Here is a 24,707-nt window from a genome sequence, read left to right on the forward strand (position 1 = left end):
CCGACTCGATGGACGTGAGTCTGAATGAACTCCAGGAGTTGGTGATGGAAAGGGAGGCCTGGCGTGCTGCGATTCATGGGGTCACAAAGAGTTGGACACAACTGAGCGACTGAACTGAACTGAACCCTTCCGAGCATAGAGGAGCTTTTAAACTTAAATGACCATAGCCTGCTGTTAACCATGTAGATCTACCCCATAATTGTGGGATTTTTACTTTTCATAGATGAGAGGTTAATTTTTTTATTGAGACTTAGCTCATCACTCCATTTGAGTTTAAATGACCCTAAGAGAAATCTTAAATCTATGGCCAGGATCACAGCAGGTATTATTAACTGGCCAGGTGAGAGAATCCCATCTAGTAATATCATGAAGATAGAACAGGACTGAACACTCATCTAAAATAAATTTCCTTGTGAGTATCCCTAGAGAACAGAAATCCACCAAGGTAACTCAGAAGTACTAGACACAGGTAACTGGCCACAACCAAACAATTGGATTGCGTTTTAAACTAACATAGAATCGTGTCCATGATAGAAAAATTTGATTAATAGGCATAGGTCCAAGGAATGAAGAAAACATTATAAATGATCATAAAAGTCAAATCAGCATCTTGGGCAAGCTGTCTACTTCTGATGTCATCTTCTTCTTAACCTAGTGTAGTGTAGTTTCCTCTGTTTGAGCATTGTTTTAAGGTGAGTTTGAGGTCAGCAGGCCTCTCTATAGACCAGTCCAGCTTAGGGGCCTTTTGGAAGTGGGAGTTAACCCAAGAGTCAATTTCCCTTCAATTTCACTGGGCATGAGCTAGTTAAGAGTTCCTGATAGAAAGGTCCTTCCATCCAGGTTGGAGACAGTTCTTTAAATTATATCTTCTTCCAGTCTTGATTGAAGGTCATGTATGAGGCACCTGATCTTCATTTAAAGACAGATAACTGAGATAAGCTTCAGAAAAAATCCTAGAGTGTCCTTTAATAATTCAATTTTACTTTAATATACCCTAACAGCAAAGAACCATCAAGAAAATGAGTCTTAGTAGATACAGAACTCCATCAACAAACTGGGATTTAACATTCATTGAAACATCTCTTTCTACCTAAAATCACCATCATTTTTACCAAATATAACCAAATTGAGACCTGTTTGTAATATAGGTTTGCTCTCAGTAAACTTGGCCTGATGACTTATATAACCATAATTGGTCATAGACTTCTTTGCTTTGCTGAGACTTTTATAGAGTCTCAGACTGAACTTTTAAAATAAGAGCTTTCAGGGCTAGGAAAGTCATGCCAAAGGCTTATCACAAATTTTGCCTAACAGATCTAAGTAAACTCCTCCTTTCTCAAGGTCTCCAAAATTCCTTGAGATTTCTGTACCTGTTATTGAGATAATCTTCCTAACTTATCTGATAAATTTACTGGAAACTAAGGGTTTCCAAGCTCTGGAGGGTTCAGATAGAGAGAAAATATTAAATGTTTCAATTTGTTTTATAAAATATAATTTTATACCAAATTATAATTTTTATACCAAATTTATAAATATAATTTTATACCAAAATATAATTTTTACCAAATTACTGTCATAATTCATTTGAGGGGAAGGTTTCTTTACACCTGGAAAACACAGATTCAAATCAGTAATTTTTCAGAGAGAAACCATAAAAGTTATAAGCATATTCACCAGTTCATTCCGTCTTTTTGTTAAACTTTGTGAAGTCATCAGGTTTTCTATTAGAATTTTTACACAGTTCAGAAACTGGTATTTATCCAAAAGTCCTTTTTATAAATCTTCTTGAAGAGGCAAAACTTGGTTAGTGCTATGACAATATTTTGAGATAGCAACTAGTATTATGCCTGGTAACATTTTACCCAAACATATCAGAATTCAAGGAACTTTATACAGTTTCTAGGGTATCTATATTAATAACATTTACCATACAATATAACCCGAGACTTATTGCTAACTTGACAATACCCTCCATGTAATTCTATATACAAAATGAACCTAATTAGTGTAATATCTCTCTCTGGGATGTTTCAGGGGCCCTCTGAAGCATCCCAAAGTTAGCTAGAAATCTGCTTCATTAGAATGACTTAGGAAGTTTTGTGAATAAATATCAAAAAGTTTTAGAACATTCAGTCAGATGGGATTATAGGTCAGTGTGAAACAATACTTAGCCAAAAATTAGCCAAAGTAACAATAAGGGATTTCAGAACAGATCATTTATGAGATAAAGAAACTTAAATCTATTATCAGTTCAGTTCAGTTCAGTCACTCAGTGTCCATCTCTTTGCGACCCCATGAACCGCAGTGCACCAGGCCTCCCTATCCATCACCAACTCCTGGAGTCCACCCAAACCCACGTCCATTGAGTTGGTGATGCCATCCAACCATCTCATCCTCTGTCATCCCCTTCTCCTCCTGCCCTCAATCTTTCCCAGCATCAGGGCCTTTTCACACCAGGTGGCCAAAGTATTGGAGCTTCAGCTTCAACATCAGTCCTTCCAATGAACACCCAGGACTGATCTCCTTTAGGATGGACTGGTTGGATCTCCTAGCAGTCCAAGGGACTCTCAAGAGTCTTCTCCAGGGGGCGGTCCTAGGATGGCGGAGGAATAGGATGGGGAGGCCACTTTCTCCCCCACAAATTCATCAGAAGAACATTTGAACACTGAGTAAATTCCACAAAACAACTTCTGAATGCCGGCAAAGGACATCAGGCACCCAGAAATGCAGACCATTGTCTTCCAAAGGAGGTAGGAAAAGATATAAAAGAAAAAAAGTGAGACAAAAGAGGTAGGGACGGAGCTCCGTCCTGGGAAGGGAGTCTTAAAAAAAGAGAAGTTCCAAACACCAGGAAACACTCTCACTGCCGAGTCTGTGGTGAGCCTTGGAACCACAGAGGGCAACATAACCGGGAGGAAAAATAAATAAATAATTAAAACCCACAGATTATGTGCCCAACGGTAACTCCCCCAGCAGAGAAGCAGTACAGACACCTGCATTTGCCACTAGCAAGCAGGGGCTGGGCAGGCAGGCGTGGGCTGCATTGCTTAGAGTAAGGACCGAGCCTGAATGCCCCAAGGGCAATCTGAGGGAACTAACTTGGGCTAGCAAACCAGACTGCAGGATAGCCACCACGTGAAAAGCCCTAACCTAAGACATTGCCAGGCCTGCTCACAGAACAAAGGACTGACTAGAGCTACGTGAAAAGCCCTAACCTAAGACACCATCAGGCCCACTCACAGAACAAAGGACTGAGCAGAGCTAACAGGCTGCAGACCATCCCCCTCCGGTGACAGGCAGCCAGAGCCAGAAGAGGGCAATCGCGGCCCTGGAGAGGCATTATCTACCAAACTGCAAGCAGGCTTCGTTGCTAACTAAGACATCTTGGGATTCTGGACGATCAACATCCGCCTGAGAAGGTGCGCTGGTTGTACACCCAGAAAACCGAGCAGCAGGAACGGGGCAGGCGATAAGTCGCAGCGACCACGCTCGCCAAACACCTGGTCACCTGAGCTGCTCGGACCTGGGAAGGGCACAAAACACAGGCCCAACCGAGTCTGCACTTCTGAGGACTACTTGAGTACCTGAACCTGAGCGGCTTAGACCTGGGAAGTGCAAACAACCCAGTGCCGGCCTCAGACAGTTCCTGGCAGAGCAACCTAGAGCCTAAGCAGTGTAGACAGGGAAAGCACACACGCCATGAACTGGGGCAAACCCAATGTGGCCGAGACACTGTGAGCACACACCAGTGTTATTTGTTTGCAGTGTCCCTCCCTCCCCACAGCACGACTGAACAAGTGAGCCTAAAATAGTGTCCACCACCGCCCCTTGTGTCAGGGGGCAAATTAGCCATTGAAGAGACCAGCAAACAGAAGAAGCTTAAACCAGAGGGAACCTCCTTGGAAGTGACAGGAGCAATAGATTAAAACCCTGTAGTTAACACCGGCTACATAGGAAGGGGCCTATAGATCTTGAGAAAATAAGCCAGATCAAGGAACTATCCGAAGATGAACTGACCCCACACTGCCCACAACAACAGCAGAGAAAGTCTTAGATATATTTTTACTATTTTTACTATCATTCTTATTTTTTATTAATTAAAAAAATTTTAAGCCCTCTATTACTCCTTTAATTTTCATTTTTATAACCTACTATTACTTTGCAAAAAAAAAAAGAGACCTTATTTTTTAAAAAAAACTTCATATATATTTATATTTTATAATTTGTGTGACTTTTTTTTTTCTTTAATATTGTATTTTTGAAAATCCAAACTCTAGATTTTTAATCTGTGCTTTTTGGTATTTGTTATCAATTTTGTACCTTTAAGAACCCAATCTTCAGTACCCATTTTTACTTGGGAGCAAGATTACTGGTTTGACTGCTCTCTCCCCCTTTAGACTCTCCTTTTTCTCCACCAGGTTGCCTCTATCTCCTTCCTCCCCCTTCTCTTCTCTACCCAACCCTGTGAATCTCTTTGTGTGTTCCAGACGGTGGAGAACACTTAGGGAACTGATTACTGGCTGGATCTGTCTCTCTCCTTTTGATTCCCCCCTTTATCCTCCTCGCCACCTCTGTCTCCGTCCTCCCTCTTCTCTTCTCTGTATAACTCCGTGAACATCTCTGAGCAGTCCAGACTGTGGAGCGCACATAAGGAAATGATTACTGGCTAGCTTGCTCTCTCCTCTTTTGATTCCACTGCATCTCATTCAGGTCACTTCTAACTCCCTCCTCCCTATTCTCTTCTCCATATAACTCTGTGAGCCTCTCTGGGTGTCCCTCACAGTGGAGAAACTTTTCATCTTTAACCTAGATGTTTTATCAATAGTGCTGTATAGATGGAGAAGTCTTGAGGCTACTGTAAAAATAAGACTGAAAACCAGAAGCAGGAGGCTTAAGTCCAAATCCTGAGAACACTAGAGAACTCCTGACTCCAGGGAGCATTAATGGACAGGAGCTCATCAAACGCCTCCATACCTACACTGAAACCAAGCACCACCCAAGGGCCAACGAGTTCCAGAGCAAGACATACCATGAAAATTCTCCAGCAGCACAGGAACACAGCCCTGAGCTTCAATATACAGGCTGCCCAAAGTCATTCCAAACCCATTGACATCTCATAACTTATTATTGGACACTTCATGGCACTCCAGAGAGAAGAAATCCAGCTCCACCCACCAGAACACAGACACAAGCTTCCCAAACAAGGAAACCTTGACAAACCACCTATAGAACCCCACCCACAGTGAGGAAACACCACAATAAAGAGAACTCCACAAACTGCCAGAATATAGAAAGGCCACCCCAAATGCTGCAGTATAAACAAGATGAAAAGACAGAGGAATACCAAGCAGGTAAAGGAACAGGATAAATGTCCATCAAACCAAACAAAAGAGGAAGAGATAGGGAATCTACCTGGTAAAGAATTCCCAATAATGATGAGAAAATGATCCAAAATCTTGAAAAGAAAATGGAATCACAAATAAATAGCCTGGAGACGAGGATTGAGAAGATGCAAGAAAGGTTTAACAAGGACATGGAAGTGTCACACAAGTGTATGTTCCTCGGTTCTTTGTCTCGTCACAACAAAGATTTGGAGCAACAGACATTAAAGCCCTCGGCGCGTCACAGCTCTCAGGTCTTGGACAAACCATGCTACAGCTCTTAGGCAAATCAGTGTTACAGCTCCATTTTATTTAGAAGATAGCAGGAGAATCCAAGACTCGAAGAGAAGAGAGTGGAGGAGCGCACACACGCGGGAGAGAGAGAGTCCGTGAGAAAGCATTTTGGCTCCTCCTTTTATACGTTTTTTCCTCTACCGGGGTCTGCCCTATGCAAATTGGGCTTAGGCAGGAGTGCTGTTTGTTCTGCCTGAAGTCTTCACTCTGGTCCTCGGACCTTCCTTTGACCTTGTCTTTTAGTCACCGCCATTTTGGACTCCTTTTCCCTATTCTACCTACCTAACATTCTCCCCTCAAGAGATGGGAGGCCCAATTCTTTGGGAATAGGGGCGTCGAGGTCTTTCTGGCTACTTCCTGCTGAACTGGGACGGTGAGGGGTATTGGGCCTCCCCCTCTTGCTAGTCTCAAGCCTCAGAGTCCTTATAGCGGTGTCCAAGGGTGTGTGATATTTTCCATGGTTGGCTTTGTTGAACTGGCACTGCATGTTGTAGCTGGTTGATCTGGGCAGAGACAAAACAGGTTAGACAATTGACAGTACACGGAATAATCATAAGCATCATCAATATAGCATAACAAGGACTAGTAGGGGCATTGGTCAATTTTAAATTCACATGGCCAGGATGGCTCAAGTCTCTCCTTGTTCAGGGATCAGAAGATCTATCTCCTGTCTGTTTTGGAGTACAGTCTCTGTCACTCTGTGTTGGCTCCTTAGAGTTATCCTGAGAAATCTTATCCCCAGAAACCAGATTTTGGGGGTGTTCATTAGAATGGCACTCATTGGTAGTCCTGAATAAGTATCTGAGCTCTCCCAGGGGCTCACAGGTGTATTGAGTGTCCTCTTCTGTTTTATTCCACGGCTTGACTCGTGAGTAGTGAATCCAGGAGTCATGTCCTGGTACCTTGACTGCTGTGGGGGTAGAAAGTATTACAGGGTAGAGGCCCTTCCATGTGGGCTGGAGTTGAGCCTTTGGGGGCCCATCTTTCCAGACTTCAATTAGGACTTGAGTCCCTGGAGCATATAGTGGTGACTCTTTAGAATCTTTTGGGTCCTGGTTCATACCCCACAAGCGTATATCCTGTTGGAATTGCCCAATGGCCATGGTATAAGACTGGAGGGTCTGAACCTCTGGATCTAGGAAGAGGTCATTGACATAAACAAAAGGTCTCCCATATAGCATCTCATAAGGACTAAAACTAACCTGTTCCTTAGGGGCAATGCAGGTGCAGAGGAGAGCTATTGGTAAAGCCTCCTTCCATCCCAGGGAGGTCTCTTGGGTTATCTTTTTTATCACTGATTTTAAGAACTGATTGGCTCTTTCTACTTTTCCTGAAGATTGAGGCCTCCAGGCACAATGGAGATAATAAGTAATTCCCAATGCTTTCGAGACCCCTTGGGTGAACTTAGAAGTAAATAATGTCCCATTGTCACTTTGTAATGACCTGGGCAGACCAAATCTTGGAATGATTTCATGGAGCAGTTTTTTTTTTTTTTTACCACCTCCTCAGCCTTCTCAGTCTGGGTGGGAAAGCCTTCAATCTATCCTGTGAATGTATTTATCATGACTAATACAATCCCTCTAGGGATTTTGTCTGAAGAAATAAAAAAAGAGTCAATATATAATGAATAATGCAATAAATGAGATCAAAAACACTCTGAAGGGAGCAAATAGTAGAATAATGGAGGCAGAAGATAGGATTAGTGAGGTAGAAGATAAAGTGGTAGAAATAAATGGAAAAAAGAAAAACGAATTAAAAGAAATGAGAACAATCTCAGAGACCTCTGGGACAATGTTAGATGCCCCAACATTCGAATCAAAGGAGTCCCAGAAGAAGATGACAAAAAGAAAGACCATGAGAAAATACTTGAGGAGATAATCATTGAAAACTTCCCTCAAATGGGGAAGGAAATAGTCACAAGTCCAAGAAACCCAGAGAGTCCCAAACAGGATAAACCCAAGGCAAAACACCCCAAGACACATATTAATCAAATTAACAAAGATCAAACACAAAGAACAAATACTAAAAGCAGCAAGGGAAAAACAACAAAAAACACACAAGGGGATTCCCATATGGATAACAGCTGATCTTTCAATAGAAACTCTTCAGGCCAGGAGGGAATGGCAGGACATACTTAAAGTGATGAAAGAAAATAACCTACAGTCCAGATTACTGTACCCAGCAAGGATCTCATTCAAATATGAAGGAGAAATCAAAAGCTTTACAGACAAGGAAAAGCTGAGAGAATTCCACACCACCAAACCAGGTCTCCAACAAATGTTAAGGATCCTCTCTAGACAGGAAACACAGAAAGGGTGTATAAATTCGAACCCCAAACAATAAAGTTAATGGCAACGGGAATCATACTTATCAGTAATTACCTTAAATGTAAATGGGTTGAATGCCCCAACCAAAAGACAAACACTGGGTAAATGGATACAAAAACAAGACCCCTATATATGTTGTCCAAAAGAGACCCACCTCAAAACAGGGGACACATACAGACTGAAAGTGAAGGGCTGGAAAAATATATTCCGTGCAAATGGAGACCAAAAGAAAGCAGGAGTAGCAATACTCACATCAGAGAAAATAGACTTTAAAACAAATGCTGTGAAAAAAGACAAAGAAGGACACTACATAATGATCAAAGGATCAATCCAAGAAGAAGAAATAACAATTATAAATATATATGCACCCAACATAGGAGCACCACAATATGTAAGACAAATGCTAACAAGTATGAAAGGGAAAATTAACAGTAACACAATAATAGTGGGAGACTTTAATACTCCACTCACAGCTATGGATAGGTGAACTAAACAGAAAATTAACAAGGAAACACAAACTTTAAATGATACAATAGACCAGTTAGACCCAATTGATATCTATAGGACATTTCACCCCAAAACAATGAATTTCACCTTTTTCTCAAGTGCACACGGAACTTTCTCCAGGATAGATCACATACTGGGCCATAAATCTAGCCTTGGTAAATTCAAAAAAACTGAAATCACTCCAAGCATCTTTTCTGACCACAATGTAGTAAGATTAGATGTCAATTACAGGAGAAAAACTATTAAAAATTCCAACATATGGAGGCTGAACAACACGCTGCTGAATAACCAACAAATCACAGAAGAAATCAAAAAGAAATCAAAATATGCATAGAAATGAATGAAAATGAAAACACAACAACCCAAAACCTGTGGGACACTGTAAAAACAGTGCTAAGGGGCAGGTTAATAGCAATACAGGCATACTACAAGAAACAAGAAGAAAGTCAAATAAATAACCTAACACTACACCTAAAGCAACTAGAAAAGGAAGAAACAAAGAACCCCAGTAGAAGGAAAGAAATCTTAAAAATTAGGGCAGAAATAAATGCAAAAGAAACAAAAGAGACCATAGCAAAAATCAACAAAGCCAAAAGCTGGTTCTTTGAGAAGATAAATAAAATTGACAAACCATTCACCAGACTCATCAAGAAACAAAGGGAGAAAAATCAAATCAATAAAATTAGAAATGAAAATGGAGAGATCACAACAGACAACACAGAAATACAAAGGATCATAAGACACTACTATCAGCAATTATATGCCAATAAAAGGAACAATTTGGAAGAAATGGACAAATTCTTAGAAAAGTATAACTTTCCAAAACTGAACAAGAAAGAAATAGAAAATCTTAACAGACCCATCACAAACACAGAAATTGAAACTGTAATCAGAAATTTTCCAACCAACAAAAGCCCAGGTCCAGAGAGCTTCACAGATGAATTCTACCAAAACCTTAGAGAAGAGCTAACACCTATCCTACTTAAACTCTTCCAGAAAATTGCAGAGGAAGGTAAACTTCCAAACTCATTCTATGAGGCCATCATCACCTAATACCAAAACCTGACAAAGATGCCACAATAAAAGAAAACTACAGGCCAATATCACTGATGAACATAGATGCAAAAATCCTTAACAAAATTCTAGCAATCAGAATCCAACAACACATTAAAAAGATCATACATCATGACCAAGTGGGCTTTATCCAAGGGATACAAGGATTCTTGAATATCTGCGAAACAATCAATGTAATACACCACATTAGCAAATTGAAAAATAAAAGCCATATGATTATCTCAATAGATTCAGAGAAAGACTTTGACAAAATTCAACATCCATTTATGATAAAAACTCTCCAGAAAGCAGGAATAGAAGGAATATACCTCAACATAATAAAAGCTATATATGACAAACCCACAGCAAACATTATCCTCAATGGTGAAAAATTGAAAGCATTTCCCCTAAAGTCAGGAACAAGACAAGGGTACCCACTCTCACCACTACTATTCAACAGAGGTTTGGAAGTTTTGGCCACAGCAATCAGAGCAGAAAAAGAAATAAAAGGAATCCAAACTGGAAAAGAAGAAGTAAAACTGTCACTATTTGCAGATGACATGATCCTCTACATAGAAAACCCTAAAGACTCCAGCAGAAAATTGCTAGAGTTAATCAATGAATACAGTAAAGTCGCAGGATATAAAAATCAACACACAGAAATCCCTTGCATTCCTATACACTAATAATGAGAAAATAGAAAGAGAAATTAAGGAAACAATTCCATTCACCATTGCAACAAAAAGAATAAAATACTTAGGAATATATCTACCTAAAGAAACTTAAGACCTATATATAGAAAACTATAAAACACTGGTGAAAGAAATCAAAGAGGACACAAATAGATGGAGAAATATACCATGTTCATGGATCAGAAGAATCAATATAGTGAAAATGAGTATACTACCCAAAGCAATCTATAGATTCAATTCAATCCCTATCAATCTACCAACGGTATTTTTCACAGAGCTAGGACAAATACTTTCACAATTTGTATGGAAATACAAAAAACCTCAAATAGCCAAAGCAATCTTGAGAAGAATGGAACTGGAGGAATCAACCTGCCTGACTTCAGGCTCTACTACAAAGCCACAGTCATCAAGACAGTATGGTACTGGCACAAAGACAGAAATATAGATCAATGGAACAAAATAGAAAGCCCAGAGATAAATCCATGCACCTATGGACACCTTATCTTTGACAAAGGAGGCAAGAATATACAATGGCGAAAAGACATCTCTTTAACAAGTGGTGCTGGGAAAACTGGTCAACCACTTATAAAAGAATGAAACTAGAACACTTTTTAACACCATACACAAAAATAAACTCAAAATGGATTAAAGATCTAAACATAAGACCAGAAACTATAAAACTCCTAGAGGAAAACATAGACAAAACACTCTCCGACATAAATCACAGCAGGATCCTCTAGGACCCACCTCCCAGAATATTGGAAATAAAAGCAAAAATAAACAAATGGGACCTAATTAAATGTAAAAGCTTCTGCACAACAAAGGAAACTATAAGCAACGTGAAAAGACAGCCTTCAGAATGGGAGAAAATAATAGCAAATGAAGCAACTGGCAAAGAATTAATCTCAAAAATATACAAGCAACTCCTGCAGCTCAATTCCAGAAAAATAAACGACTCAATCAAAAAATGGGCCAAAGAACTAAACAGACATTTCTCCAAAGAAGACATACAGATGGCTAACAAACACATGAAAAGATGCTCAACATCACCCATTATCAGAGAAATGCAAATCAAAACCACAATGAAGGTACCATTTCACGCCAGTCAGAATGGCTGCGACTCAAAAGTCTTCAAGCAATAAATGCTGGAGAGGGTGTAGAGAAAATGAAACTCTCTTACACTGTTGGTGGGAATGCAAACTGGTACAGCCACTATGGAGAACAGTGTGGAGTTTCCTTAAAAATCTGGAAATAGAATTGCCATATGATCCAGCAATCCCACTGTTGGGCATACACACCAAGAAAACCAGAATTGAAAGAGAAAGTGTACCCCAATGCTCATCGCAGCACTGTTTATAATAGCCAGGACATGGAAGCAACCTAGATGTCCATCAGCAGAGAAATGGATAAGAAAGCTGTGGTACATATACACAATGGAGTATTACTCAGCCATTAAAATAATCCATTTGAATCAGTTCTGAGGTGGATGGAACTGGAGCCTATTATACACAGTGAAGTAAGCCAGAAAGAAAAACACCAGCACAGTATAGTAATGCATATATATATATATATATATATATATATAATTTAGAAAGATGGTAATGATAACCCTGTATGTGAGACAGCAAAAGAGACACAGATCTTTAGAACAGTCTTTTGGACTCTGTGGGAGAGGGAGAGGGTGGGATGATTTGGGAGAATGGCATTGAAACATGTATAATGTCAGATGTGAAACGAATCGCCAGTCCATGTTCCATGCATGATACAGGAAGCTCGGGGCTGGTGCACTGGGTTGACCCAGAGGGATGGTATGGGGAGGGAGGTAGGAGGGGGGGTTCAGGATGGGGAACACGTGTACACCCGTGGCAGATTCATGTTGATGTATGGCAAAACCAATACAATATTGTAAAATAATTAGCCTCCAATTAAAATAAATAAATTTATATATTTTTTAAAAAAAGAGTCTTCTCCAACACCACAGTTCAAAAACATCAATTCTTCGGCACTCAGCTTTCTTTATAGTCCATCTCTCACATCCATACATGACCACTGGAAAACCCATAGCCTTGACTAGATGGACCTTTGTTGGCAAAGTAATGTCTGCTTTTTAATATGCTGTCTAGTTTGGTCATAACTTTCCTTCCAAGGAATAAGCGTGTTTTAATTTCATGGCTGCAACCACCATCTGCAGTGATTTTGGAGCCCAGAAAAATAAAGTCAGCCACTGTTTCCACTGTTTCCCCATCTATTTGCCATGAAGTGATTATCAAAGTCAGTTCAATGTCTGAAGACAAGGTGTCCTATTAACAGAGAGAAAAGCTAAATTCAAGTTTTTGCACCAGCTTACTTTACTTAAAAGGTAAACTTAATTAACTTTATTTTAAACTTAGTCCTAACCATATATAAAACTCTTTCCTCATGGTTCACTTTTCACAAACCTTATCACTTTGTGTACCCATTACTGTGTTCTTCCATCCTGAAAAGCCACCTGTAAGTCACGCTTGCTTCCTTTTCCGTCACAAAGTTTAATTCCATTCCTCATACCTTCTTTACCAAAAACACACTTTCTACTTCCTTTAACCAACCAAGAACTGACTTTTATATTAGCATTTTATACATTGGTGAGCATAAATACAAGTGATAATTTCTAAAACCTTCATTTTAGGATGGCACCAAAGATCGCTTCTTTTTAACCCCAAATCTCTTTAGTTTCTCTGTAAGAGTGTTTAGTAATAAATGTTTCAAAACCTTATTTTATTTGGAAATGACTTAAGCTTCCAACATTTAGTTTAGCAGAACCCTTAGAAGTTCAAGTTACCCCAATCTGGATAGACTATTTTAGACAGACATTCCTAAAGCATAATTATTCTTAATAGAGTTGCCTAAAGGCTCATATCTCATTTACATTTTTTATAAGCTTCTTCACTCAGCAAGGTAATTTCCTTGCTGACAAACTTGTAACAGATATAATAATATTTAACTTATGTTAAACCTGCTGCTGCTGCTGCTGCTGCTAAGTCACTTCAGTTATGTCTGACTCTGTGTGACCCCAGAGATGGCAGCCCACCAGGCTCCCCCATTCCTGGAATTCTCCAGGCAAGAACACTGGAGTGGGTTGCCATTTCCTTCTCCAATGCATGAAATGAAAATTGAAAGGGAAGTCGCTCAGTCCTGTCTGACTCCTAGCGACCCCATGGGCTGCAGCCTACCAGGTGCTTCCATCCATGGGATTTGCCGGGCAAGAGTACTGGAGTGGGTTGGTGCAATGAAAATATTCTGCTTAATGTTAAGTACATTTAGAGATGTCTACATTATTTAGATCAACAAATAAACATTACTGTCGGGTGTTTAATACTGAATATTTCCCAGTTCACATGAACCTGAAATTCAGTTAGGTTAATTTCTCTTGTATTTAGAATTATTTGATTTGTAAGCACTTACTCTTTTTTTTAAGTCCTATTAGGTTAGAGCTCATTTACCAACTGATCTCAGCAATCAGCAATATTATAAAAAAAAAAAAAAGACCCACACTGAGACATATATATATCCAAGTAGACACAAGAGATCCTGTAGCTTTGCTTTCCAAACTTAGTTATGAATAACAATGGTTGGAATAAGATTTTAAAAGGTTTTGTTCCTTTTTTTTTTTTTCTTTGTTTTCAGGAATTAGATATGTTCTAGATAAGTGATCCCAGGAACTCTGGTCTAAAGGTATTGGAGGAGTTATTTCCTCAGGGCAAGAATTCTTAAAGAGATAATTTTTCCTTCAAGCTTCCTCTGGAGTCTAAGGAATATTTTGACCACATTGTCAAAAATCGTTTTGTGTGTGCGACTATAGTTTTATAGCCAAAATTTAGACCAGATAGTGCTCAACTTGGCCCTGAAAACAAGGACAGATTGGTCCCGGCAGAGATTGCCCCTCTGGGGAAGTAGGGGTCTTAGTTTGATCAGCCCCAGGCTGTTGATTACAGGAGGAAGTCCTGGACATTAGGGATCTTCAGTCCATTTTCTTATCCTATGTCAATAGAGATCTAATATTACAGGCCATCATTTGCATCACTGAATCATAGCTATAGATTGACCAGTCAAAAACAAAATTTTTCCCAAGGGGTTCCCAAGTAGAGTGTGGAACCTTATGAGAGAATCATTTCCTAGGCAGGTTGATAAAAAGTCTAGGGGTCCCCAAGGCGAGAGGGTCTGAAATTCTCAAGGAGGAAGAAAGGACAAACTTTTTTTTTTCCTTCTCTACATTCCTTAGGATTATATAACAATAATGTATCCTGCCTGAGGACAGTCTCTGGATTAAACCTTCTGGCTAATTCTGTTATCTTAAAATGTAAATTATGGGAGTAGACCTGGTCTTTACAAGGATTATATAACAATATAGATTTTTAAAGGCTTTTAAAAGGTCTCTGCTGGGACCAATCTGTCCTCGTTATCAGGGCCAAGTTGAGCACTATCTGGTCTAAATTTTGGCTATAAAATTATAGTCACACACACACAAAAATGATTTTTTTTTTTTTCAGAAAAAAACGAAAATATTTTTCAAAATATTCCTTAGACTCCAGTGTAAGCTTGAAGGAAAAATTCTCTCTTTAAGAATTCTTGCCCTGAGGAAATAACTCCTCCTATACCTTTAGACCAGAGTTCTAGGATCACTTATCTAGAACACATCTAATTCCTGAAAACAAAAGAAAAAAAGGTGGGGAATAAAACGTTTTAAAATCTTATTCCAAGCCAGGCTTCAGTAATAAGTGAACCAAGAACTTCCAGATGTTCAAGTTGGTTTTCGAAAAAAGGCAGAGGAACCAGAGACCAAATTGCCAACATCCGCTGGATCATCCAAAAAGCAAGAGAGTTCCAGAAAAACATCTATTTCTGCTTTATTGACTATGCCAAAGCCTTTGACTGTGTGGATAACAATAAACTGGAAAATTTTGAAAGAGATGGGAATACCAGACCACCTGACCTGCCTCTTGAGAAATCTGTATGCAGGTCAGGAAGCAACAGTTAGAACTAGACATGGAACAACAGACTGATTCCAAATAGGAAAAGGAGTACCTCAAGGCTGTATATTATCACCCTGCTTATTTAACTTACATGCAGAGTACATTATGAGAAACGCTGGGCTGGAAGAAACACAAGCTGGAATCAAGATTGCTGGGAGAAATAACCTGAGATATGCAGATGACACCACCCTTATGGCAGAAAGTGAAGAGGAACTCAAAAGCCTCTTGATGAAGGTGAAAGAGGAGAGTGAAAAAGTTGGCTTAAAACTCAACATTCAGAAAACGAAGATCATGGCATCTGGTCCCATCACTTCATGGGAAATAGATGGAGAAACAGTGGAAACAGTGTCAGACTTTATTTTTGGGGGGGCTCCAAAATCACTGTAGATGGTGACTGCAGCCATGAATTTAAAAGATGCTTACTCCTTGTGTCACGCGAGTGTATGTTCCTCGGTTCTTTGTCTCGTCACAAAAAGGATTGGAGTGATGGACATTAAAGCCCTCGGCACGTCACAGCTCTCAGGTCTTGGACAAACCGTGCTACAGCTCTTAGGCAAATCAGTGTTACAGCTCCATTTTATTTAGAAGATAGCAGGAGAGAGAGAGAGTGAGAGAGAGAGAGAAAGAAAAGAGCACATGCACGCAGGAGAGAGAGTCCATGAGAAAGTGCTTTGGATCCTCCGTTTATATGTTTTTTCCTCCACCTGGGCCTGCCCTATGCAAATTGGGCTTAGCCAGGAGTGCTGTTTGTTCTGCGTGAAGTCTTCACTCTGGTCCTCGGACTTTCCTTTGACCTTGTCTTTTAGTCACCGCCATTTTGGACTCCTTTTCTCTATTCTACCTACCTAACATTCCCCCCTCAAGAGATGGGAGGCCCAATTCTTTGGGAATAGGGGCGTCGAGGTCTTTCTGGCTACTTCCTGCTGAACTGGGACGGTGAGGGGTATTGGGCCTCCCCCTCTTGCTAGTCTCAAGCCTCAGAGTCCTTATAGCGGTGTCCAAGGGTGTGTGATATTTTCCATGGTCAGCTGTAGTTTTATATCTTTGTTGAACTGGCACTGCATGTTGTAGCTGGTTGATCTGGGCAGAGACAAAACAGGTTAGACAATTCATAGTACATGGAATAATCATAGGCATCATCAATATAGCATAACAAGGACTAGTAGGGACATTGGTCAATTTTAAATTCACATCGCCAGGATAGCTCAAGTCCCTCCATGTTCAGGGATCAGAAGATCTATCTCCTGTCTGTTTTGGAGTACAGTCTCTGTCACTCTGTGTTGGCTCCTTAGAGTTATCCTGAGAAATCTTATCCCCAGAAACCAGATTTTGGGGGTGTTCATTAGAATGGCACTCATTGGTAGTCCTGAATAAGTATCTGAGCTCTCCCAGGGGCTCACAGGTGTATTGAGTGTCCTCTTCTGTTTTATTCCACGGCTTGACTCGTGAGTAGTGAATCCAGGAGTCATGTGCTGGTACCTTGACTGCTGTGGGGGTAGAAAGTATTACAGGGTAGGGGCCCTTCCATGTGGGCTGGAGTTGAGCCTTTGGGGGCCCATCTTTCCAGACTTCAATTAGGACTTGAGTTCCTGGAGCATATAGTGGTGACTCTTTAGAATCTTTTGGGTCCTGGTTCATACCCCACAAGCGTATATCCTGTTGGAATTGCCCAGTGGCTATGGTATAAGACTGGAGGGTCTGAACCTCTGGATCTAGGAAGAGGTCATTGACATAAACAAAAGGTTTCCCATATAGCATCTCATAAGGACTAAGACCAACCTGTTCCTTAGGGGCAATGCGGGTGTGGAGGAGAGCTATTGGTAAAGCCTCCTTCCATCCCAGGGAAGTCTCCTTGGTTATTTTTTTATCACTGATTTTAAGAATTGATTGGCTCTTTCTATTTTTCCTGAAGATCGAGGCCTCCAGGCACAATGGAGATAATAAGCAACGCCCAATGCTTTTGAGACTCCTTGGGTAAACTTAGAAGTAAATGATGTCCTATTGTCACTTTGTAATGACCTGGGCAGACCAAATCTTGGAATGATTTCATGGAGCAGTTTTTTTACCACCTCCTCAGCCTTCTCGGTCCGGGTGGGAAAGCCTTCAATCCATCCTGTGAATGTATCTATCATAACTAATAGGTATTTATACCCTTGAGAAACTGGCATCTGGGTGAAGTCCTTCTGCCAGTCCTCTCCTGGGTAGGCCCCATGTCGTTGGATGGGCTGGGCCAGCTGGGGTCTTCGAGCTCCTTGGGGGTTGTTTAATTGGAAAGTGGGATAAGAGGAGATCACCTGTCTTACAGTTGTTTGGAAGCCTGTTCCTCTGAAGGACCTTTCTAGTAATCTTTGGAGGGCCTTTTCTCCTAAATGAGTAGTGGCATGTAAGGAGTTAACCAACTTCCATTGGAGGTTTCCAGGCAGAAAAAGGAGTCCCTCCTTTTGGAACCACCCCATATGATCTTCTTGAAAGTCCTCACTCTTAGCTTTAAGAGTCTCACCTTCAGTATATGAAGGAGTTTCTGGCAAATTAGTCTGTGGAACTAAGGTGGCAATCCCTATTAGGTCATGGTTCTGTAATGCTGCTCTCCTAGCTGCCTGATCAGCTGCTTGGTTCCCTCGTGCCACTTCCGTGTTCCCTTTTTGGTGTCCTTTACAGTGGGAGACTGAAATCTCAGTGGGCAGATGGACTGCCTCCAAGAGTTGAAGAATCTGATCACCATATTTGATTGGGGACCCTTGGGTGGTCAAGTGGCCCCTTTCTTTCCAAATAGCCACATGTGCATGTAGCACCAGAAAGGCATACTTGGAGTCAGTGTAAATGGCTATTCTTTTTCCTTTTCCCAGCTCTAAAACTCGAGTCAGGGCTATGAGCTCAGCTAATTGGGCTGAAGTACCTGGTGGCAGAGGCTTAGCCTCTATGGTCTCAAAATTGGAGACTACTGCATACCCGGCTCTTCTTTTTCCATCCAAGACAAAGCTGCTTCCATCAGTGTACCGGATTTCCTCAGGATTGGTCAGAGAATCTTCTGACAATCCCTCTCGGGGTTCTGTCCAGTGGTCGAAGGTTTCTAGACAAGAGTGAAAGGGGAGAGAGCCCTCGGGGGTAGGGAGGAGGGTGGCTGGGTTAAGAACCTCACAAGGGGATATAGTGAGGCCTGGATTTTCCATCAGCATTACTTGATATCTGAAGATTCTTTGATCAGACATCCATAAATGGCCTCTCCCATTTAGGAATTGTTTTACTTGGTGGCTGGTAAAAATAGTTAGTTTGCCCCCAAAGGAGAGTTTTAAAGCATCTTCTATCATGATTGCAATAGCTGCAAGATTTCGAAGGCAGGGGGGCCAACCTCGGGAAGTTGGATCAAGCCTCTTGGATAAGTAAGCTACAGGCTGGGGCTCAGATCCCAACCTTTGAGTTAATACTCCCAAGGCTATTCCCTCTCTTTCATGGACATAAAGTTGGAATGCTTTTTCTGGGTCTGGCAACCTCAAGGCAGGTGCCTGAGTTAAGGCCTGTTTTAGTGTAGTCTCTGCCTTCTTTTGAGGAGTTCCCCACATCAGTGGGATTGAATCATCTCGTCCCTTTAAGCTTTCATATAAAGGCTGGGCAATTAGACCATAATTGGGTATCCAGATTCTACAATAACCAGTTAGCCCCAGGAAAGCTCGCAATTGTTTTCGAGTCGTGGGGGAGGGCAACTGGAGGATTCCTTGTATCCGATCAGAGGACAGCCTCCTGGACCCGTGTGTAATCTGAACTCCCAGGTAAGTGACCTTTGTCTCGACCATCTGTGCCTTAGCACGGGAGACTTTATATTCCCTTTCTGCCAAGTTTAGAACCTGAGTTGCATGTCGTTGGGCACTTTTCTCATCTGGAGAGCAGATTAGTAGGTCATCTACGTATTGTAATATTTTCCCATTAGGTCCCAGGTCCAGATCTAGGAGGTCCTGGGTAAGAGCCTGTCCAAACAGGTGGGGGCTATCTCTGAACCCCTGAGGTAATACTGTCCAAGTCATCTGTTGGTGTTTTTCTCCTGGGGCCTCCCATTCAAAGGCAAAAAGGTATTGGGATTCTTTAGCCAGTGGTATGCAAAAAAAAATGCATCTTTGAGATCCAAGACTGTAAACCACTTGGCACTGGGTGGGATTTCTCCCAAGATTACATAGGGATTGGGTACTGTGGGATGGAGGGGGACTACAGCTTCATTTATGATCTGGAGATCTTGAACCAGTCACCAGGTTCCGTCTTTTTCTTTACTGAGAGGATTGGGGTGTTACATGGCGAACTGTTGAGGACCAATAGCCCACAAGCAAGGAATTTATTTATTAAAGGCTGTAGTCCCTCCCGAGCCTCTATTTTGAGAGGATATTGTTTCCCGTTAGGAAACCGAGTGGGATCTCGGAGGACAATGATGACCGGTTCAGCTTGGTGGGCTCATCCAGGAATCCCCTGGTCCCACACCTGGGGGTTAATTTTGTCTTCCCATAGTTTTTGGTCCCTCTCTATTGAAGGTGTAATGGGTTCTTCAGTAGTAACCAGGAGCTGTAGAGCTCTAGGGGCTGAAAAACTTCCCATCACAAGGGTGGTCCCCAGTTTAGTGAGTATATCTCTTTCCAATAAGGGGGTAGGACACTCAGGGACCACCAGAAACTGGTGGGAAAATATTTGTCCATCCCAGCAACAAAGAAGTGCTCTGGTGAATCTTTTAGTAGTTACTTTTCCTGTAGCACCCAAAATGGTGCAGGTTTGGGAGGAGAAGGCTCTGGAGTAGGAGATCAGGACAGAGTAGGGAGCCCCTGCGTCAACCAAGAAATTCTCGGACCTACCTGCCACATCCAGTTGCACCCTTGGTCCAGCCCCGTGATGGTTATCTGTGACAGGCGGGCTGCTGGAGCGGGCCGCTTCAGTCCTCTTGAACCACCGTGAGGGCAGGCTTGGCGCTTGACCTTGAGGCTCTTGGGTCCCGAGGGCAGAGTGCCGCCCAATGTCCCAGTTGATGGCATTTGTGGTAAGCCGTTCTAGGAGACTTGTCATGGTTTGGACACTCTGGCTCAAAGCCTTGCCTGTCTACAGATCAGGCATCTGTCTCGTGCCTTGTCCCTCAAGGACTTGGGGTTTGCCATAGGGCTTCTCTGGAGGGCGGCCAGCATCTGGGCATGCCTTGTCTCTTTCTTTCTCTCCTTCTCCTGGGCCTTGGCCTCCTTCTCCTGCTCTCTGTTATAAAAGGTATTGGTGGCTGTCTGGACCATCTCATCCAAAGAGGCAGCAGAGTCCTGCTGTTGTAGCTGCTGTAACTTAATTCTGATATCTGATGCACATTGGGACAGGAATTTGTCCTTTAAAATCACCCGTCTCTCGTAAGAGTCTAAGTCCAGGTTGGTAAACTTTTGGAGTGCTTCTTTTAGCCTCTCCAGAAAGGCAATGGGGTTCTCATTGGGCTCCTGAGTTATTGCTGAGACCCGGGCATAGCTAATTACTTTTTGTTGGGCTGCTTTCAGTCCTGCCTTCACACAGATTAGAAAATGATCTCTTTCCCAGATGTGCTCAGAGTCATTATAATTCCAATTAGGATCGGAGGAGGGGACTGCAGTTTCCCCTACTGGGTATCTATCACTGGACATGTGGAGCCCTGTTGCATACCTCTAGGCTTCCTTTAAGACCCTGGTATGTTCAGGATCAGATAAAGTTTGACTAAATATGACCATGATGTCTTTCCATGTCAAGTCAAAGGCCAAGGTAATATGTTGGAATGTATCTATATATTTGCCCGGGTCATCTGTATAGCTTCCCAGGTCTTGTTTGATCTGCCTTAGTTCTAAGAGGGAGAAGGGCTTATGGACCCGGGTTGGTCCAAATTCTCCTCCAGTTTTAACTAAGGGACATACTCGAGCTGTCTTTTGTGGGGGAGGTGCTCCCGGATATGGAGGCACGTTTGGGTACGAGGAAGGAGCACCAGGCAACTCAGGAGCTGTGGGAGGTGAGCCTTCACGAGGGGGTTCTTTTTCTTGGTTGCCTGTGCCTAATACCATTTGCCTAGTGGGCTCACTTTTAGGGCATACTACAATCCCATACTTAAGACAGAGTTCCTTCATATCTCTTAGTCGGAAGAAAATTTGGACATAGGGGATCTCTGTCCATTTCCCTTGTCTTTTGCAGAATAATTTTAATTGCAGGATGGTATTGTAATTTAGACAAGGCTGTGGTCCTAGTGTGATTAGATTGACTAGTTTTCTGTGAGTATGGTTTCAGTGTGTTTGCCCTCTGATGCCCTCTTGCAACACCTACCGTCTTACTTGGGTTTCTTTTACCTTGGGCGTGGGGTATCTCTTCACGGCTGCTCCAGCAAAGCACAGCCATTGCTCCTTACCTTGGACGAGGGGTAGCTCCTCACTGCCGCCCTTCCTGACCTTCAATGTGGGATAGCTCCTCTAGGCCCTCCTGTGCCCACACAGCCACGGCTCCTTGGACGTGGGGTTGCTCCTCCCCGCCACCGCCCTTGGCCTCGGGTTTAGGGGCGTGGGGTAGCTCCTCCCGCCCGTCACCCCTGACCTTGGGCGTGGGGTAGCTCCTCTTCCAACAACACAAGAGAAGACTCTACACATGGACATCACCAGATGGTCAACACCAAAATCAGATTGATTATATTCTTTGCAGCCAAAGATGGAGGAGCTCTATACAGTCAACAAAAACAAGACCAGGAGCTGACTGTGGCTCAGACCATGAACTCCTTATTGCCAAATTCAGACTTAAATTGAAGAAAGTAGGGAAAACCACTAGACCATTCAGGTATGACCTAAATCAAATCCCTTATGATTATACAGTGGAAGTGAGAAATAGATTTATGGGCCTAGATCTGATAGATAGAGTGCCTGATGAACTATGGAATGAGGTTCGTGACATTGTACAGGAGACAGGGATCAAGACCATTCCCATAGAAAAGAAATGCAAAAAGAAAAAAAAAAGAAATGCAAAAAAGCAAAATGGCTGTCTGGGGAGGCCTTACAAATAGCTGTGAAAAGAAGAGAAGTGAAAAGCAAAGGAGAAAAGGAAAAATATAAACATCTTAATGTAGAGTTCCAAAGAATAGCAAGAGAGATAAGAAAGCCTTCTTCAGAGATCAATGCAAAGAAATAGAGGAAAACAACAGAATGGGAAAGACTAGGGATCTCTTCAAGAAAATCAGAGATACCTCAGGAACATTTCATGCAAAGATGAGCTCGATAAAGGACAGAAATGGTATGGACCTAACAGAAGCAGAAGATATTAAGAAGAGATGGCAAGAATACACAGAAGAACTGTACAAAAAAGATCTTCACGACCCAGATAATCATGATGGTGTGATCACTCACATAGAGCCAGACATCCTGGAATGTGAAGTCAAGTAGGCCTTAGAAAGCATCACTATGAACAAAGCTAGTGGAGGTGATGGAATTGAACTATTCCAAATCCTGAAAGATGATGCTGTGAAAGTGCTGCACTCAATATGCCAGCAAATTTGGAAAACTCAGCAGCGGCCACAGGACTGGAAAAGGTCAGTTTTCATTCCAATCCCAAAGGAAGGCAATGCCAAAGAATGCTCAAACTACCACACAACTGCACTCATCTCACATACTAGTAAAGTAATGCTCAAAATTCTCCAAGCCAGGCTTCAGCAATATGTGAACCGTGAACTTCCTGATGTTCAAGCTGGTTTTAGAAAAGGCAGAGGAACCAGAGATCAAATTGCCAACATCTGCTGGATTATAGAAAAAGCAAGAGAGTTCCAGAAAAGCATCTATTTCTGCTTTATTGACTATGCCAAAGCCTTTGACTGTGTGGATCACAATGAACTGTGGAAAATTCTGAAAGAGATGGGAATACCAGACCACCTGATCTGCCTCTTGAGAAATTTGTATGCAGGTCAGGAAGCAACAGTTAGAACTGGACATGGAACAACCGACTGGTTCCAAAAAGGAAAAGGAGTTCGTCAAGGCTGTATATTGTCACGCTGTTTATTTAACTTATATGCAGAGTACATCATGAGAAGCGCTGGACTGGAAGAAACACAAACTGGAATCAAGATTGCCAGGAGAAATATCAATAACCTCAGATATGCAGATGACACCACCCTTATGGCAGAAAGGGAAGAGGAACTCAAAAGCCTCTTGATGAAAGTGAAAGTGGAGAGTGGGAAAGTTGGCTTAAAGCTCAACATTCAGAAAACGAAGATCATGGCATCCAGTCCCACCACTTCATGGGAAATAGATGGGGAAACCGTGGAAACAGTGTCAGACTTTATTTTTCTGGGCTCCAAAATCACTGTAGATGGTGACTGCAGCCATGAAATTAAAAGAGGGTTACTCCTTGGAAGGAAGGTTATGACCAACCTAGATACCATATTGAAAAGCAGAGACATTACTTTGCCAACAAAAGTTCGTCTAGTCAAGGCTATGGTTTTTCCAGTGGTCATGTATGGATGTGAGAGTTGGACTGTGAAGAAGGCTGAGCGCCGAAGAATTGATGCTTTTGAACTGTGGTGTTGGAGAAGACTCTTGAGAGTCCCTTGGACTGCAAGGAGATCCAACCAGTCCATTCTGAAGATCAGCCCTGGGATTTCTTTGGAAGAAATGATGCTAAAGCTGAAACTCCAATACTTTGGCCACCTCATGCGAAGAGTTGACTCATTGGAAAAGACTCTGATGCTGGGAGGGATTGGGGGCAAGAGGAGAAGGGGACGACAGAGGATGAGATGGCTGGATGGCATCACCAACTCGATGGACGTGAGTCTCAGTGAACTCCGCGAGCTGATGATGAACAGGGAGGCCTGGTGTGCTGCGATTCATGGGGTCGCAAAGAGTCAGACACGACTGAGCGACTGAACTAACTAACTGAACTAATATAACAATCAAGTATCTTGCCTGAGGACAGTCTCTGGATTAAACTTTCTGGCTAATTCTGTTATCTTAAAATGTAAATTATGGGAGTAGGTCTGGTGAGGTCTTTACAACCTCCAGACATTCTTTGGATTCATTGGAGAGTATATAACTTCATTGTTAACACAAGCAAGGGGTACTCTTTCTGCCCCCTTCTGATGCCTATGTCAGAAGCTTTCTCTATCTCCTTTATACTTTAATAAAACTTTATTACACAAAAGCTCTGAGTGATCAAGCCTCGTCTCTGGCCCTGGATTGAATTCTCCTCTGGGTGCCAAGAATCCCAGTGTCTTCACGTGATTCAACAACAACCTTTCATTTACAGTGAGCAATTCCCACATTAGTTCAAGCAGTTTATACCAGACGTCTGTGCACTCAAACTAAAAGAACAAAATCAAACTGAAGCAGAATTTCACCAGCCAGGAGTCACACTCCAAATGAAACAAAAGACAAAGAGATGCCCAGAAATCAAAAGCCAAGTGGCAAGAGTGCCCCCAAAATGTGGTAAAGTGATGCCCAGAAATAAAAA

This window comes from Bubalus bubalis, chromosome X (genome assembly GCF_019923935.1).
Source record: "Bubalus bubalis isolate 160015118507 breed Murrah chromosome X, NDDB_SH_1, whole genome shotgun sequence".
In the NCBI taxonomy this organism is placed as follows: Eukaryota; Metazoa; Chordata; class Mammalia; order Artiodactyla; family Bovidae; genus Bubalus; species Bubalus bubalis.